This window comes from Myxocyprinus asiaticus, chromosome 45, assembly GCF_019703515.2.
Source record: "Myxocyprinus asiaticus isolate MX2 ecotype Aquarium Trade chromosome 45, UBuf_Myxa_2, whole genome shotgun sequence".
NCBI classification, from domain to species: domain Eukaryota; kingdom Metazoa; phylum Chordata; class Actinopteri; order Cypriniformes; family Catostomidae; genus Myxocyprinus; species Myxocyprinus asiaticus.
The window spans coordinates 8,119,937-8,139,105 of NC_059388.1; the positions used below are offsets into that span (position 1 = coordinate 8,119,937).

Consider the following 19,169-nt stretch of genomic DNA (forward strand, 5'->3'; position numbering starts at 1 on the left):
GCTTCCTTATTATTTGAACTTTAATAAAGGATGCTTTAAAGATATAATTCCAGGGTGTTTCATTGCGAAACAGAATCTTGTTTTCATAATCGTTGGAAGCCAAAATCGTAATGAAAAATACGTGTGTGTATTTGAAGCTTGTGCTATTTAAGGCCTGAAACATACTCTATTCAAGTATGTGAACGCTTCTACATACAAAAGCTTGATTACACAAGTCTTTGCACTCTGAAATTTGTCAGGATGCAATTTATTTAATGGCAATGTAGGTATGCGTTGCTTTCCTAGCATTGCAGTAAGGGGTGTTGAAGCGGGCATTGGCATACGTGTCTTCTTCCACAGTCAGTTTTCTCTTTCAGTTTAACTACTGTCATTGCAGGAAGAGAATCTTGCTAAACAAGTTAGTTTAATAGCTGACATGTTTATAACTAGCTTCTTGAATAATAACATATCTGGTTTAATGGCACAGACATTTGAAGGTATTTATTTTGCCCCCTTGTGTACTGAGGTTTTTTTTTACCACCAAAATAACGCATTCTTGCATTTTGGGTTTTACTTCAAAAGCTACACATTATTTTCATTGTGAAAAAAAAAAAAAGACTAGTTATATAAACAGTTTATTTTATTTCTGATCCCTAGACGCAACCCATTAGTAACAAATTCTCTGAGTGTGTGAGCAAATGTTTAAAAAAACAAATCCATATTACTGATTAAAGAGCTTCACCTGCTAACCCTAGTCTGCATGTCCCTGCATGTGTGTGTGTGTGTGTGTGTGTGTGTGTGTGTGTGTTTGAGTGTGAGAGGCAGTGGCGTGTATCGTCATGTGTGGCACGCTGACAGTTTGATAGGGGTTGTGGGATTGGCTGAGCACTGATCCGTAAGCCCACTTATTATACAGTCTAGATATACAGTGCAAGCCCTCCTCTGAGCATCTTCATATATCTGTACATTCTTCTAAAAATGCATACTCTTTTCTCCATTCAGACATCCTCTTTCTACATATCCTTCTTTCATGTACTCTATCCATCATTCCCTTGATTGATTGACTGATTCCTTACGTAAAAAATAAATAAATAATAATATTTATTTTATATTTTTTTAGCCTTTTGACAATTTTTATTTTTGTATATTGCAATATTTATGTATTTGTCGATCATAATTATTCAAAAATATCTTTCTGTTTTGCACTAAATAAACACAATAGTAGCAATGTAAGTAGTAAGTAGTAATATTTAACTATATTTTAACGTTAAATGCCAATTTTTTATTGACTACTCAAAAAAAAAAATAAAATAAAAAAAATATATATATATATATATATATATATATATATATATATATATATATATATAAGCATTTGACAGTGTACTTTCGATAAAATAACATATACATGCATGTATTTCTGTGAAAATGTTGCATTTGCTGCTACTGATGTTGGGGCATGTTTAGGTTTTGGAGTAGATTTAGGGTTAAGGCTAGTGTCAACAGTGTTATTACAGATGCAGCTACTTCAACTATAAGTGTAATGTAAGAACACACATGTACACAATATGTACATTGTATCAAATGCTTTTTTATTTTAGATTTTTAGTACATTTTAGTTAAAGACTCTTAATATAAAGTGTGTCCAATTTTCATGATTATTAAGAAAAAACAGAAGGCAAAGTGTAATATAATATACAGTGCAATATAAGCATACTTTATTTATTGTTGATAGAATGAATTACAAAAGATCTTTGCATGTTCTATGTAGTAATCTATATTAAAATAAGAGATTGCAATGGCCTATATGCATCCCAACGTGTGATGCTTCAATCCCATAGGATTAATTTGAGAGAAGGTTGGCTGATCAGATGTGCCTATTTTCTGAAGAACTAGTGGAAATACCGCAAAAATGTTAAAAGCAGCATTTTACATAAACATTCAAATTGCCTTTCACCGCTCATCAGTTCTTGTTTAAAAAGAGCAGCCTATTTAAGTATGTATGTCATTTTGAGCACTGAATAAAAATATCCAACAACAGCATTTGATGAAACTGTCTCATGTGCTAAAAGGCTTTTGTGAATTGCTTCTTACATATGAACAAATGGATCAGATTTTCAGATGGCTGATGGACTACAAAAGAGTCAAGTTGATCAGTCAAACAATTATAATTATTTAGCTGCCATAAAATCTGTATTTGAATTGGTACATTTAAGACTATCTGGAATGTGTAGTAGTTTGGTGATCAAGGAAATAAGCACAATGCAAAGATGTCACGCCTCTGAGAGAAGTTGATTTCAGGCTCTGTAATTGATACTCGATTCCCAATGCCTCAAAAACGAAGAATCTATTATTTTTTAAATCAATTCCCAGCTCTAGTTTAAAAAACTAATTCAGTGAAATGAATTATTCTTTCTAACAATATTTCAACCTACTAAGTTTAAATTAGAGAATAGAGATCTTAACACTCTCATATTGTACTTACCATGGTTTCTATGGCTGTGACCAAGGAGTGAGCATGAAATCAGTCTACTGGAACAAAAAATAATGTCTAAAATAAAATAAAAAACACATTGAAATTGTTGCAATATTCACAATATTTGTCAATGTTATATCACCAACAAATAATATTGAGCATATTGTAAATATGCATTATATATTGCTCAACCGTAGTTCTCATCTCATCTTTTCCCTATCAACCTACATTTTGTTTTTTTTATTTACATTTTCTTCACTCTTCCTCTTCCAGATCATGTGCCCTCTTTTTCACATTTATACTTTACTATGCACCGCTCTGACAATCCAGCCGTTCTCTCTATCTCTCTATCTCTGTCTCACATTCTCAAACTCATTTCATTCGTCTCCTCTGATTCAAGTCCCCTTCATTCCCTGCATCAGCTGCTACGCATTTGCTTTTCTATTGCCCATTTCTCTATCACTCCTTCTCCCAATCCTTCCATTTTTTATCACTCCTACTCTGTCAATCCATTTTCCTTTCACTCACGCAGGGGTTTGTGATGTCTTGCTGTGCCTGTGGACTTTGGCAAAGTCAGTCACGCCATGAGACATGGCAAAGTTCAAGGTATTCTGGTGTAAAATAACAGATTGTCTCAGTGTAGCTAAAATGAGTTTGAAGTTAGAAAATGGCTAGGATGTTTTGGCACCTATCTAGGTTTAAATGCCCCTTATTTTGAACTGATGCTCATTTTTGTTGGAGACTGACATGACCATCAGGAATTCAAGGGGACTTGTCATGGAAAACAGGAATTTTCTTGCTCTTTTTAAATAAAAACTACAGTTGAAGTCAGAAGTTTACATACACCTTAGCCAAATACATTTAAACTCAGTTTTTCACAATTCCTGACATTTAATCATAGAAAATATTCCCTGTCTTAGGTCAGTCACTACTTTATTTTAAGAATATTAAATGTCAGAATAATAGTAGAGAGAATGGTTTCTTTCAGCTTTTATTTCTTTCATCACATTCCCAGTGGGTCAGAAGTTTACATACACTTTGTTAGTGTTTGGTAGCATTGCCTTGAAATTATTTAACTTGGGTCAAATGTTTTGGGTTGCCGTCCACAAGCTTCTCACAATAAGCTGCTGGAATTTTGTCCCATTCCTACAGACAGAATTGGTGTAACTGAGTCAGGTTTGTAGGCCTCCTTGCTTGGACATGCTTTTTCAGTTCTGCCCACAAATCAGATTGAGGTCAGGGCTTTGTGATGGCCACTCCAATACCTTGACTTTGTTGTCCTTAAGCCATTTTTCCACAACTTTGGAGGTGTGCTTGGGATCATTGTCCATTTGGAAGACCCATTTGTGATCGAGCTTTAACTTCCTGGCTGATGTCTTGAGATAATTTTCCTTCCTCATGATGCCATCTATTTTGTGAAGTGCACCAGTCCCTCCTGCAGCAAAGCACCCCCACAACATGATGCTGCCACCCCCATTCTTCACAGTTTGATGGTGTTCTTCGGCTTGCAAGCCTCACCCTTTTTCCTCCAAACGATGGTCATTATGGTTAAACAGTTCAAGTTTAGCTTCATTAGACCAGAGGACATTTCTCCAAAATGTAAGATCTTTGTCCCCATGTTCACTTGCAAACTGTAGTCTGGCTTTTTATGGCAGATTTGGAGCAGTGGTTTCTTCCTTGCTAAGTAGCCTTTCAGGTTATGTTGATTTAGGACTCATTTTACTGTGGATATAGATACTTGTCTATCTGTTTCCTCCAGCATCTTCACAAAGTCCTTTGCTGTTGTTTTGCACTTTTTACACCAAACTACGTTAATCTCTAGGAGACAGAATGTGTCTCCTTCCTGTGCGGTATGATGGCTACGTGGTCCCATGGTGTTTATACTTGCATACAATTATTTGTACAGATGAACGTGGCACCTTCAGGCATTTGGAAATTGCTCCCAAGGATGAACCAGATTTGTGGAGGTCCACAATTTTTTTTTCTGAGGTCTTGGCTGATTTCTTTTGATTTTCCCATGATGTCAAGCAAAGGGGCACTGAGTTTGAAGGTAGGCCTTAAAATACATCCACAGGTACACCTCCAGTTGTGTACACCTCCTATGAGAACCTAATTGGCTAATTGTCTAAAGGCTTGACATCATTTTCTGGAATTTTCCAAGCTGCTTAAAGGCACAGTTAACTTAGTGTATGTAAACTTCTGACCCACTGGAATTGTGATATAGTCAATTAAAAGTGAAACAATCTGTGTGTAAACAACTGTTGGAAAAAATACTTGTGTCATGCACAAAGTAGATGTCCTAAACGACTTGACAAAACTAAGGTTTGCTAATATTAAATCTGTGAAGTGGTTAAAAAATTAGTTTTAATGACTTCAACCTAAGTGTATGTAAACTTCTGACTGCAACTGTATGTACTGTAGACATAACTAAGCTGCAAAAACAAGTCGTTCAGAAATCAGCATGGATATGCACTATAACATGACCTTCTAAATGTACATATCTACTGTACACCCATTCTGTATTCAGTAACTTGACCTGTCCTGATGAACCACAAATGATTAGCCAGTCAGAACAGATGTTATTTACATATACAAAATGTTAAGGCAAAATAACACAAAGTGTAGAATATGGCCCCTTTAATCCTCCTGTTATGTCTGGGTCATTTTTGACCTGTTTAAGAGTTAAAAAAAAAAAAATCTTAATCTTATGTTTAGTCAAAATGCCTTTAGATTTTATAATATTTGTTTACAATTATGGAATGTCAAACTTTTTGTCCAAAATGCTGGATTTCAGTGCACTTGTGTTCTCTGTGTTTTCAGGGTGAAAACATGTATGTAAGCCTATGCCAATTTTCATGTTCATAATCAATAGGTGAGTGTGCTGTAAATCTACTGCAAACCTGTTGTACTCTAGGGGAGTACGGGGCACAAATTAACACGGGGCTAGCTGTAACACACGTGGTTTAAACATTTCCACACACACTGATAGATGAAACTTCATTTGTTTACTTGTTGCCATATCAACACTGTGTAGATAAAAATAATTGGGGAAAAATTCTAAAAACTTTGGAAGATATCGCCAAAAGTTCATTTTAAAGTAGCAAAAGTAAAAATTCACATGAAAGTACATTTTCATCTCTGTTTTTACTGTTTATTTAAAATGAGGCAAACTTGGTATCATTTTAATCTCCAATCTTTTAGCTAGCATCTTACATAGACTTTTAACTCTCAGATAGCCAGCAGAAGCGACCAGCCATGTTTAAATCCTAGTTGCGCCGACGGGGCATGTTGTAACACTGCGTTACAATGTGCCCCAATTACAAACAAAATATATGCAATTCCATGCAGTCAGATATGTAATTTACATAATTCCCCTTAATGTGTGTGTGTGTGTGTGTGTGTGTGTGTGTGTGTGTGTGTGTGTGTGTGTGTGTGAGTGTGTTGTGTCATCAATCCATGCATTATTTCAGTCAGTGCTGTGGCTTTGTTTTGTATTTATTGTCAAGTGTCAAAATTATTGCTATATTATATATGACCAAGTTAATAAATTACTTTTATTGACATTTAGTTTATCTTCTAGGCTTTTTAAGCACATCAGGTACAGTTGTTAGAGGGGGATTTTAAGCTGTCATATGGTTTTCTTACAATGTGCCCCTCACCTGTTACAACGTGCCCCGTCTATGGTATATGCTGTATTCATGAAACAAGACCATATATGTGTAATAGACACGTGTGAAATGAATGTGAAAAAATAAAAATACATCGAACCCCAAGTACATTTACACAAACTTAAGAAAACCAAAGAGTGTTAGTTTGTGCCCCGCTCTCCCCTATATGGGCTTTTTTTTGATCCGAACATCACAATTATCATTTTTGTACAAAAACAGAAGGGTTAAAAATTTGCTGTTGAGATTCACTCAGATTTAAGTTTCTCGTCTTTATAAACAAACAGTGTGATAGAAATTTAATCCAAGCATTTATTTCAAATACATAAAACTGCAGCTTTCATAATTGGAAAAATGTAATAGTTATCACATGCTCAGGTTGATGATTATACAGTGTATTCAGAAAGTAATCAGACCCCAGATTTATTTATTTTTATTATTTTTTTTAATAATACACATTTTGTTATGTTTCAGCCTCATGCTAAAATTGTTTAAATGATTTTTGTTCCACATCAATCTACACTCCATACCCCATAATGACAAAGCAAAAAACTGCACATTTCTTAAAAAGAAAAAACTGAAATATCACACTGACATAAGTATTCAGACCCTTTGCTATGACACTTGAAATTTAGCTCAGGTGCATCCCATTCCTTTGGATCATCTTTGAGATGTTTCTACACTTTGATTGGAGTCCACCTGTGTCAAATTCAATTGACTGGACATGATTTTAAAAGGCATGCACCTGTCTATATAAGATCTCACAGCTGAAAATTCATATCAGAGCAGAAACCAAGCTATGAGGTTAAAGGAACTGCCTGCAGAGCTCAGAGACAGGATTGTCAAGTTATTTTTATTTGTATAGCGCTTTTCACAAAACACATTGTTTCAAAGCAGCTTTACATGAAATCATGCATTGACAAAAAATGAAACTGTAATATGTATAAAGTCTTAGAGTGATCATTGTGTAGTCTGATTAAACATGATTGTAACTTGAGTAGAGAAATTAAATAATTACATAATTGTATGTAGAACCCCTGTGAGCAAGCTGATGGCAAGGAACACAAAACTCCATAAGATGTTGGTTAATGGAGAAAAATAACCTTGGGAGAAACCAGGCACACTGTGGGGGCCAGTTCCCCTCTGGCTAAACAACATGAATATAATGCCAATATTAGTTATTTATGTGCAGTGCAAGTCATGGTTTTAAATGTGTAAATTATGTAAGCGTTAAGGTCCATTGCTTTAAAAAAAAATAAAAAATGAAAAAAAATAAAAAATAAATAAACTTTAAGATTAATTACTAATATCTTTGAAGTCCATCCTGGATTAACTGCAGAAATACACACTGATGCATTGTCCTTTGTTAGTTGGCTGATGAAGGCTTTTGTTGGCAATTAAATGATAGTCTATGTATTCCATTTCAAGAGTGTAGTCCATCAATAGACAAAGGCGATGCAGGCAGAGATTAATGAGGTGCATCACATTTCAACCTGCAGGTCATTTCAGTGAGGTTCGGTGGGGTCCATCCTAAGTCCAAGGTTCAGGCATTGTCATATGAAGTATCCGATGTCTTTCAGTTGGAGTAGGCATCAGTTCATCCTCTGGAGTCAAAAGACTGAAGTGATGTCTGGCTGGCACCGGCTGTAGTTTGTTGTCATCTTTCAGCGACAGGTAGTAGTGGAGTCCGACAACAAGCAGGAACGGAGCTGGATCTGGCTGGCTCTGGTAACCTCGGGATATGAATCCCTAGGTTGAGACATGGAAACAAAATAAATAAATAAATAAATAATATTTGCGTAGATGCCATTCAGTTTTATGCAGAGTTATAAATCATGATGTATGTTTCTGGTTCCGGCAGACCTTACTAAAGCAGCCTAATTGTGAGTTGAAGGATAAATTAGATGTGTGCCTGGCTAAATAGATGAGTCTTTAGTCTAGACTTAAACTGAGTGAGTGTGTCTGCATCTCGAACAGTGTTAGAGGGACTATTTCATAGTTCAGGAGCCAAGTATGAAAGGGATCTACCTCCTTTTGTGGATTTTAATATTCTTGGAATTATTAACAAGCCAGAATTTTGTGATCGTAATGAATGTGACGGAATATAGCATGTCAGAAGGTCACTTAGGTACTGCAGAGCTAGACCATTCAAAGCTTTGTATGTAGTTAACAGAATTTTAAAATGAATACAAAATTTAACATGTAGCCAATGTAACGACGATAGAATGGGGCTAATATGATCATATTCCTTGGTTCAGGTCAGCACTCTGACAGCTGCATTTTGAACCAGTTGAAGTTTATTTATTGAACTTGCTGGACATCCTCCCAGTAATGCATTACAATAATTTAGTCTTGAGGTCAAACGTTTTTCGGCATTAGCAACAGAGAACATGTGTCGTAATTTAACAATATTTCTCAGGTGGAAGAATGCTGTACTACAAACATTAGAAATGTGATTTTCAAAGGAAAGACTGGTATCAAATATAACACCTACCTTCTTTGCTGTAGAGGACGACGTAACAGTACATCCATTGTGAGTCAAATTATACTTAGCGGCTTATTTTTAGAGGTTTTTGGTCCAATCATTAGTAACTCTGCTTTATCGGAATTGAGTAGAAGGACATTTCATTTCTTTTCTTTTATTGATACACTCTGCTAATTTGGAGAACTGGGAATTTTCGTTGGATTAAGAAGAAATATAAAGTTGGTATTGTCGGCATAACAGTGGAAACTTATTCCATGATTCCTGATAATATCTCCCAGGGGAAGCATGTATAATGAGAAAAGCAGAGGTCCTAAAACTGATCCCTGTGGCACTTTATACATCACTTTTGTTTGATTTGACAATTCCTCATTTACACATACAAATTGGTAGCTGTCTGATAAATAGGAACTAAACCATGCTTATGCAAGTACACTAATGCCAAAATAATTCTCCAGCCTATTAAAGAGAATGTTGTGATCTATCATGTCGAAGGCAGCACTAAGATCTAAAAGCACTAGAAGAGAAATGCAGCCATGATCAGATGTTAAGAACAAGTCATTTGTAACTCAAAGTGCAGTCTCTGTACCGTGGTGGGGCCTAAATCCTGACTGAAATCTTCATATATTCCATTTATCTGTAGAAATGAACAGATGGGAGGACACTACATTTTCTAGTATCTTCAACATAAATGGTAGATTTGAAATCGGTCTGTAATTAGCCAGTTCTCTAGGATCAAGCTGTGGCTTCTTAATAAGTGGTTTGATATATATATATATATATATATATATATATAGATATATATATAAATTTGCATTATTATAAAAAATCTGGTTTCTGCTTTGTCATTGTGGGGTACGAAGTGTAGACTGATGTAAAAAAATAAATATTTTAAAGCATTTTAGCATAAGGATGCAACATAACAAAATGTGAAAAAAAAATGAAGGGGTCTGAATACTTTCTGAATGCATTGTATATACACACTGATGAGCCAAAACATTATGACCACCTGTCTAATATGCTGTTGGTCCTCCGCGTGCAGCCAAAACAGTGCCATCCCGCTGTGTCATGAACTCTACAAGAACCCTGAAGGTGTCCTGTGGTATCTGGCACCAAGACATTAGCAGCAGATCCTTAGCAAGTCCTGTAAGTTGCAAAATGGAGCCAATGTGGATCAGACTTGTTGGTTCAGCACAGCCCAAAAATGCTAAATTGGATACATATATACAGTGCATCCAGAAAGTATTCACATCGCTTCACTTTTTCCACATTTTGTTATGTTACAGCCTTATTCCAAAATGGATTAAATTCATTATTTTCCTCAAAATTCTACAAACAATACTCCATAATGACAATGTGAAAGAAGTTTGTTTGAAATTGCAAATTTATTAAAAATAAAAAAATCACATGTACATAAGTATTCACAACCTTTGCCATGACACTCAAAATTGAGCTCAGGTGCATCCTGTTTCCACTGATCATCCTTGAGATGTTTCTACAACTTGATTGGTGTCCACCTGTGGTAAATGCAGTTGATTGGACATGATTTGGAAAGGCACACACCTGTCTATATAAGGTCCCACAGTTAACAGTGCATGTCAGAGCACAAACCAAGCCATGAAGTCCAAGGAATTGTCGGTAGACCTCCGAGACAGGATTGTATCGAGGCACAGATCTGGGGAAGGGTACAGAAAAATTTCTGCAGCATTGAAGGTCCCAATGAGCACAGTGGCCTCCATCATCCATAAATGGAAGAAGTTTGGAACCACAGGACTCTTCCTAGAGCTGGCCACCCAGCCAAACTGAGTGCCAGACGGAAGCCACTCCTCCATAAAAGGCACATGACAGCCCGCCTGGAGTTTGCCAAAAGGCACCTGAAGGACTCTCAGACCATGAGAAACAAAGATTGAACTCTTTGGCCTGAATGGCAAGCGTCATGCCTGGAGAAAACCAGGCACCACTCATCACCTGGCCAATACCATCCCTACAGTGAAGCATGGTGCTGCCAGCATCATGCTGTGGGGATGTTTTTCAGCAACAGGAACCGGGAGACTAGTCAGGATCGAGGGAAAGATGAATGCAGTAATGTACAGAGACGTCCTTGATGAAAACCTGCTCCAGAGCGCTCTGGACCTCAGACTGGGGCGAAGGTTCATCTTCCAACAGGACAACGACCCTAAGCACACAGCCAAGATAACAAAGGAGTGGCTACGGGACAACTCTGTGAATGTCCTTGAGTGGCACAGCTAGAGCACAGACTTGAACCCAATTGAACATCTCTGGAGAGATCTGAAAATGGCTGTGCACCGATGCTCCCCATCCAACCTGATGGCGCTTGAGAGGTCCTGCAAAGAAGAATGGGAGAAACTGCCCAAAAAAAGGTGTGCCAAGCTTGTAGCATCATACTCAAAGACTTGAGGCTGTAATTGGTGCCAAAGGTGCTTCAACAAAGTATTGAGCAAAGGCTGTGAATACTTATGTACATGTGATTTTTTTTTTTTTTTTTTTTTTTTTTTTTTTCGTATTTTATTTTTAATAAATTTGTAAAGATTTCAAACAAACTTCTTTCACGTTGTCATTCTGGGGTATTGTTTGTAGAATTTTTAGGAAAATAATGAATTTAATCCATTTTGGAATAAGGCTGTAACATAAAATGTGGAAAAAGTGAAGCGCTGTGAATACTTTCCGGATGCACTGTATATGAACATCATCCAACAGTATTTTTTTCTTTTATACTTCTAATACATTTGATACTTTTATACTTGTATATACTTTATTATACTTTTACAAATTATATTTTTATACTTTAAAAAATTTAAAGGTAAAACGTGCAATTTATGTGTCATTAGAGTCACCAGAATTGCATACAGATTTGATTAATGTCCAAAAAAAAAAAAAAAAAAACACTCCCCCCATCTTTCATTTGTCAGGAAAACAAATAGTTCCACTCCAAACTTATGCCATTGGATGAGTCAGTCTTCTTATGTCGGCCTGGTAAGGGCCTACTTATGGCTTTCTCTGCACATTTAGCTGAAATCAGAGAAAATATAACAAATTACACAATTCACCTTTTAAGTTTTATAATATTCAATTGACCACTATTCAAAATATAACCAACCATAATGATGTCATTATAAATTTTGCAAACTGCTATATGATTGGTCTTCTGTCCTGCACTCATTTGCATACGGAATTGTGAATGATCATCTTTCATGCATTTAGTACGTCATAGACATAAACAACCTTTAATGGACAACACTGATTCTAAGACTAAAGTTCCATCAGTACAACAGTTAGCATACAATTAGGCTTTCTTCAAAATTATTTTAATTTTATTCTCCTTCCATTCTTTATTAAATTTGATCTCTCTCTGTTTCTGTGATGGTGTGGGATTAGTCAAGGGGATTTGGGGTTCTTGCTGCTGTCATCTTTCTGGTGTATGTGTGTGAGAGTGCAATAGTTTCCTTGTGGCATGAAAGTGTTGCATCATTCCTCCCTTTGTCACTGGTGGTACTGTGGGAGATGTTCTAACCAGCTCTGCAGTATGATGCTGTGCTTACATGTACAATCTGCTAAGCAATCACTCTGTGTCATCAAAACCTCAGGCTTACAGTAACCACTCACACACTCAAAATGCCATATAGGTGGTTCCTCTAGCTCAGCTGGTAGAGCATGGTGCTAGCAATTGCAAGGTTGTGAGTAAAGGGAAGAGATTTTCGAGCTTCATCTCATGAAAAAGAAAAGTGACTGGTGAAATTTTTGCTAAATTATATTACGTGGCTCCTCACACAGATCGTGGCAGTTTCGAGGGGAATGTCCTCTGTGTGGCATCAAGAGTGAGATAAATGCTCTCACGAATAGTTGAGGTTTTTAAGTTTAATGCTCTATTGAGTTTTAAATCAACAAAACATACTTCCCTAACCTAAACCTTGAACCTAAACCCAACCGATTGGGTCAGAAAAATCAAATGTGAGATAAAAAATGCAGTTGCTTGAATGCAACCACGTACTGTAATTTTGTTGTGCTTCTATGACTCTTTCAGCTCGTGTCAACTCGTGTGCTTTTCAGGATTTGTACCCAGGTCCTTCTCATCACAAGTGCAACACTCGATCAGTTGAGCTACCGCACAATTTGATTGCGCTCAAACAAGCCTGTAAATCCAGGGGTGGTAGCCAGCGTATTTTACCACTAAGCTACCCAGGCCCCCCAAATCTCGCTGTTTCTTAAAAACACTGCAAGTTTCCCAAACTAAAAGTCACCATGTACTGTACATGTCAACACAAATTGCCATGTGATAAATAAAATGTTAAAATAACACTGTCACGTTAACAATTTTTTTTTTTTTTTTTTTTTAAAGGGCCCATTTTGGCACGTTTCAGTGTAGTTGTTACTTTAGCATATCTCACGTGCAAGAATGTGATCATGTTGATGGATTTCAATTGGTGTGAAATGGTTTGAATTTGAAAAAGTCAATTCACCTAAATTTTGTATTTCATCAGCCATTGATGTTACTTAGGCAGCTATTAATCTATCTTTCAATCTCTCTCTCTCTCTCTCTCTCTCTCTCTCTACACACACACACACACACACACACACACACACACACACACCTTGTGTAATATAGATAAGTCTGGATTGTATAGTTTGAAATAAAACAGCCATTTTTTAGTGGGCTATCTAAGCACTTATATGCCCCCTGCCAGCTAGAGGATTTTTATATCAACTGGCAGACAAAGAGACAGATGACTGTTCAATAAGCATAGATACACACAGTATATACTGTACATGCACAGTATAAACACAAACACACAGACAGAGCCAAGACAGTGCTGAATTTTGTATATGTTCCATTGAGCAGTGACCAGAGCTCAGAGCAGTGCAAACACACACACACAGACACAAACACACACACACCTGAATTGATAGGCCAGAGCAAATACGATCTTGTCTCTTAAATATAATGAGTTTCTGTGTGTGTGTGTGTGTGTGTGTGTGTGTGTGCTATTAGCTCATCAGATCCAGTCTTGGTGTGTGGCAGCTATTTTTTGCCTGATCGCTCCCCATATATCCATCAGTGCTGGGCAGATTTACACACTCACACACACACACACACACACACACACACACACACACACACACACACACACACACACACACACACACACACACACACACACACACACACACACACACACACACATTGAGGAGGTTGATGAGAAGATGCTGTGTGATAGAAGGGCACAGCACAGGATGAAGTTTTGACTTCGCTTAAAGTGTCACAGCAAAGATCCTCAAGTATCTTGAAGTGCTGGGTATATTACTTCAGAATTGTAATCTGATACTGATTGCAAATTACATGACCAAAATTGTAATCAGCTATGTAATCTCTTAGATTACTGTTTTAGGTAATTCAATCTGGTTAATTTTGGATTGCCTCTGTAACCACTAGGGCAGTGGTAGCTCAGCGGTTAAGGCTCTGGGTTACTGATCAGAAGGTTGGGGGTTCAAGCCCCAGCACTGCCAAGATGCCACTGTTGGGCCCTTGAGCAAGGCCCTTAACCCTATCTGCTCCAGGGGCGCCGTATCATGGCTGACCCTGCACTCTGACCCCAGCCTAGCTGGGATATGTGAAAAAGAAGAATTTCACCGTATATGTGCAAATGTATAATGTGTGATAAATAAAGAAAATTAATTATTAATTATTATTATTAATTACCTACTGACCTACTGTAACTTGTTTATTTGATGTCATGCATTGAGAAGGATAATCTTGTACCATGTTGACATGATGTTGCTTAAATGCATTTAAGAAAACTTAATAAATGAATCAAAATGTGAATTGGTATGATTTTTTTGTGTTTTGATCGCTATTTGTCTGTTCATATAAATAAAAAAAGGCAGTTAAATTATCCTGAAACACAAAAACACATTATAACAGATAAGAATAATTCATACCATCAACATGCCTATTAAGAAGATTAACTACTTCTAGAATTATGGACAGGTTATCCAGGGCTTGTTTAACAAATGTGGTTTTACTCCAGCAATTGTGGCATTACAAATGCCATCCATGTGAGGTAACAGATCAGACTTGTTAGATGTGTCAATCAATGTCACAAAAACAGTCTGAAAAGTTTTCGCAAAAGCACAATTATGTACTGTACATTTTTAAACTGAGTACAAAAGCAATTTGCGAAACTAAAACTAACTTTACCATGCTAATACAATCGGTCTGGCATGTATGTGTGGATTAGATTAGATTGTAAATCCAAAATGGCGTGTATTTAGGTATTTTGATGTGTTTGATGGACAAAACCTTTTCAAAGACATAGTGACACATGTTTATATGACACAAGAGTAAAAATACAAATAATAATTCAAATGTGTTTGTCATTAATTAGATAGATATGCAATGAAAACATGCAAACATACCTCCAAATGCTAATTTAGATTTGACTCAGAATTATTTACAGTGGATAGGATATTATGTTTTGGAATGCAGAGTTTCCATTGCACAGTAATGTTTTTATCCTGTGTGTCATTAAAAGTTTTTTTTTTTTTTTTTCATCTAGTGTTAAAATGCTGAGTGAAACCTGTCCATCTTCCTTGAAATTATTGCCAACTGATTAGTGTCTAGTATCAGGTCTACGTGTGCAATCGCCCCCCCAAATGCACACCCCTTTATATCCCCCTAAATATTGTCAGGCTGCTACCTAAATTCTGTAATCAGCTAGTGAATGTCTTCAATAAGCCCACCTCCTGAGAACACACAAAGACTTCCCGAATGTATATCAGCATTAGGCTAATTTTGGAAAAAAAAAAAAAAAAAAAAAAAGAAGAAGAAGAAGAATTAGGGGAAACAATAAATTATAAACAATTCACTGCTGTTGCCGGATTAATATGTAATCACGTAATCCACACAAAAGCAACTGTAATCTGATTATGGGTATTTTAAACTGTAACATGATCTAAATTACTAAATACTTGATTTTTGTAATTTGATTATGTAATTCAGATCACATGCAGTCTGTTACTACTCAGCACTATGTGTTTGTGTATGTGTGTATATGAACAATAGTAAAAGTGATACTTACCTTAGTAGACACCAATTATACAAAGATTCCAATTTTCAAAGCCCCACACACTGAGGTAACTGAGTTTATTCCCTTACACACAGCATTACTTTGCACATGAATACAAAATACATTAGCGTTATCAGAACAGCAGACTGGAGCATTAGGTCTGAGCGGTTGGCTATTAGCTTAGTAAACCTTTTGTGTGAGAATTGTTGCCTTTAAAGCGATCATGGCCAAGTGCACAGTTACTTTGTAATGCTGTTGTTGCATTACAGCTCTCAGATAAAGCACAGCATTGTTCTTTTTGACTGCACACAACACTCCCCCCAACAGACTCCTGTTTCTATTCGTGTTTCAGGCAGTTGTAAGCAAAGCACTTTATTGATTTGTCATTTAGAAAACCTTACCCACTTTCATGGGACAGAAAGACAATTATAGCAGCAGCTTCTCAATGGAGACAGAGGTGTTGCAAAATAACCAATAAATCTTTGTACCACAAAGTACCATACTTCTATCAATCTATTTATCTGTCTGTTGGTCCATCCATCTGTTACTATGTCATCCATCCATCAATCCATCCATTACTATGTCATCCATTCATCCATCCATTTGTTACTACGTCATCCATCTGTCCGTCCATCTGTCACTACGTCATCCATCCATCCATCCGTCACTACGGACATTAACTTCATGTAAACTTCATGTCACTCCACTTTACCCATCTATCCATCCACTCCACCTGTTCACCAACCCACCCATCCGTTACTATGTCATGCATCCATCTGTTACTATGCCGTCTGTCCGTCCGTCCGTTATTATGTCATCCGGTCCATCCATCGATCTGTTTCTACATCATCCATCCAGTTTATATAGTAACTTTATTTAAATTTCATGTCACTTCTCCACACATCCATCCATATCCACCCACCCACCTGTCCACTGACACACCCACACACCCACCCACCCATTCATCTGTTACTATGCCATCCATCATCCATCCATCTGTTACTATGTCATCCATCCATCTGTTACTATGCCATCCATCCAATCCATCCATCCATTATTACATCCATCTAATCCATCCATCCATTACTATGTAATCCAATCTATCCATCCATCTGTTTCTACGTCATTCATCCAGTTTACAAAGTAACTTCATGTAAACTTCATGCCATTTCACTTCATCCATCCATCCATCCACATTCACCCACCCACACGTTCATCTGTCCACCCACCCGTCCATCTGTCCACCCATCCATCCATTTGTTACTATGTCATCTATCCATCTGTTACTACGTCATCCGATCCATCCATCCACCCATCCATCCATCCAACTGTTTCTACGTCATCCATCCAGTTTACACAGTAAATTCATGTAAACGTAATGTCACTCCACTCCACCCGTCCATTCATCCACTTCACCCGTCCATTCACCCATCCATCCATCTGTTACTATGTTGTCTGTCCATCTGTTACTATTCCATCCATCCATCCACAAAGCAATGATGACATTGTATTGTGGAAACTGTGACTGATCTCCTGAAGCATACATTGGAATCAATTGTATAGATCCTATCCATTCAACAGCCATTGGGATTTCGCATGTACAGAGCATCAGAGCAGTGCTTATTGAAGACATTCACTAGCTGATTAAAGAATTTAGATAGCAGCCTGCCAATATTTAAGGGGGATATAAAATGGTTGGAGGCAATGTAATATAAGATGGATATCATTGCCATTCTTATGTTTGTTGTGGCCTCGTTTCTCACTTTTATGGCAGGAAAAGCTCCTGTTCACTATAAGTCATTAGTGTAGTAGTGTCTGTGTGTGAATTTAATTAAATGTATTTGAATTTGCCAGAAAACCAAGCCATGTTTACAAGGTATGGGCTCCTACAATAAGCACTTCTGAGGAAGAACTAATTACTTGATTTGCAAATGTTTACCATATTTGTAGCATATCTATCTATCTATCTATCTATCTATCTATATATATATATATATATATATATATATATATATATATATATATATATATATAAGGAATTCAGAGTTTTGTGTGTGTGGTTTGGGTTTTTGCCTACATTGTGGGGGTAATGATTGTAACACATGAAATCACCTACATTGTGGGGAGCAGCTAACGGCCCCCTCACGGAAAATGTTTTAATAAACATAATAAATAATGGGTTAATGAAAATCAAAAAATGCTTAAAGTTTTGTGTGTGTTAGATTTATGGGTACACTATAAAAAATGTCCGTAGTTTTAACATAAATGTAAATTGGTTAACGAGTAGTTACCATAAAATATACGTTACATTTTTTTACATATATTTAAAAGGAATTAATGGTTAAAATGTAGATTATGTTTAACAAGAGAGTACATGTACTTTTAATTATTGTTAAAATTACGGTAAAAAAAACAGTAATCGGGCATTCCCAGAATTCCCTGCGTGACCTATTACATTTCATTATATTTTATGGGAATAGATATGTTTCTTCTTATTTTTAATATCAGTTATGTACTTTGGGGTGTTCTATGTTATATTTGATGTTGTTTAATTCATGTTTATTGTATAATTTTTCACATGTGTTACACTGATGGTGTTTAATGTTTGTGTGAGTGACACTGAGCACTGTCTCTACATGTTTATTGATTATTGCCTCCTATTGATGAACTTCATGTCATCATGTGCCCTTCTGTAATTATTATGGTGATTAACAATACATTATATAGCGAAAAGCAGATTTTTACAGTTTCAGAAGGTTAATATATTAAGTTTATCATTTAATAATATAAAAGATGGTACTGCACCATAAAATATACCGTAAAAACAACAGTTTTAAACCGTAAAATGTGCAGGTTGTTCTGTAAAGTTGTTTACATTTTAACATAATTAAATGTATTTTTAATTATTTTTTACATAATTATTCTGGGAAGAGAGAAGGGAAGAAATCAATAAACAAAACAAAACACACACTTATCTCCCAGTACCAACTCCAGCCCACTAACACACCCACATGCTAGCAGCCTTAATTTCCTCGCAAATTGTGTTGATATATGTGTTCACTAACAAGGCTAAGTTTTTTTAAAAAACACTGACAGCTTGGCCGAGACTGGACACAGACACACACACACACACACACACACACACACACACACACACACACAGAGTGATGACTGGTAACCCATGTGATAGACACACAGGTGCTCTGTCTCTTGGCATGTGGTTTGATGTCTGATTCAGCTGACAGGAGGTAGTAATTAATTGCCCACACACTCTCTCCTCAGCCGTGATTGGCCAATTTCCTGAAATGGTGCAAAAGCCGCCGCCCACAAGTGCACTCGGCTGTCACCGTGGTTACTTGTCCTCCATGCCTTGTCAGCTACCTCTCACCTGAGATATAACTAATTACAGTCGCACACGTATCAGCTCCCGAAGTGAGAAAGGCTCAAGACACCTGTCAAGGCCTTTCTCACTTTATTTTGCTTTT

At 36.7% G+C, this 19,169-nt stretch overlaps 1 long non-coding RNA gene across 1 annotated transcript in view; it reads right to left on the reverse strand.

The window, feature by feature from the left end:
- Positions 1 to 11,563: 11,563 nt before the first annotated feature.
- The window catches only part of LOC127435445 (uncharacterized), a 67,908-nt gene continuing 60,302 nt past the window's right edge, over positions 11,564 to 19,169 (reverse strand). The window contains exon 3 of the long non-coding RNA XR_007896207.1: positions 11,564 to 11,632. This is a non-coding gene — a long non-coding RNA (uncharacterized LOC127435445). The remainder of the gene's footprint in view (positions 11,633 to 19,169) is intronic.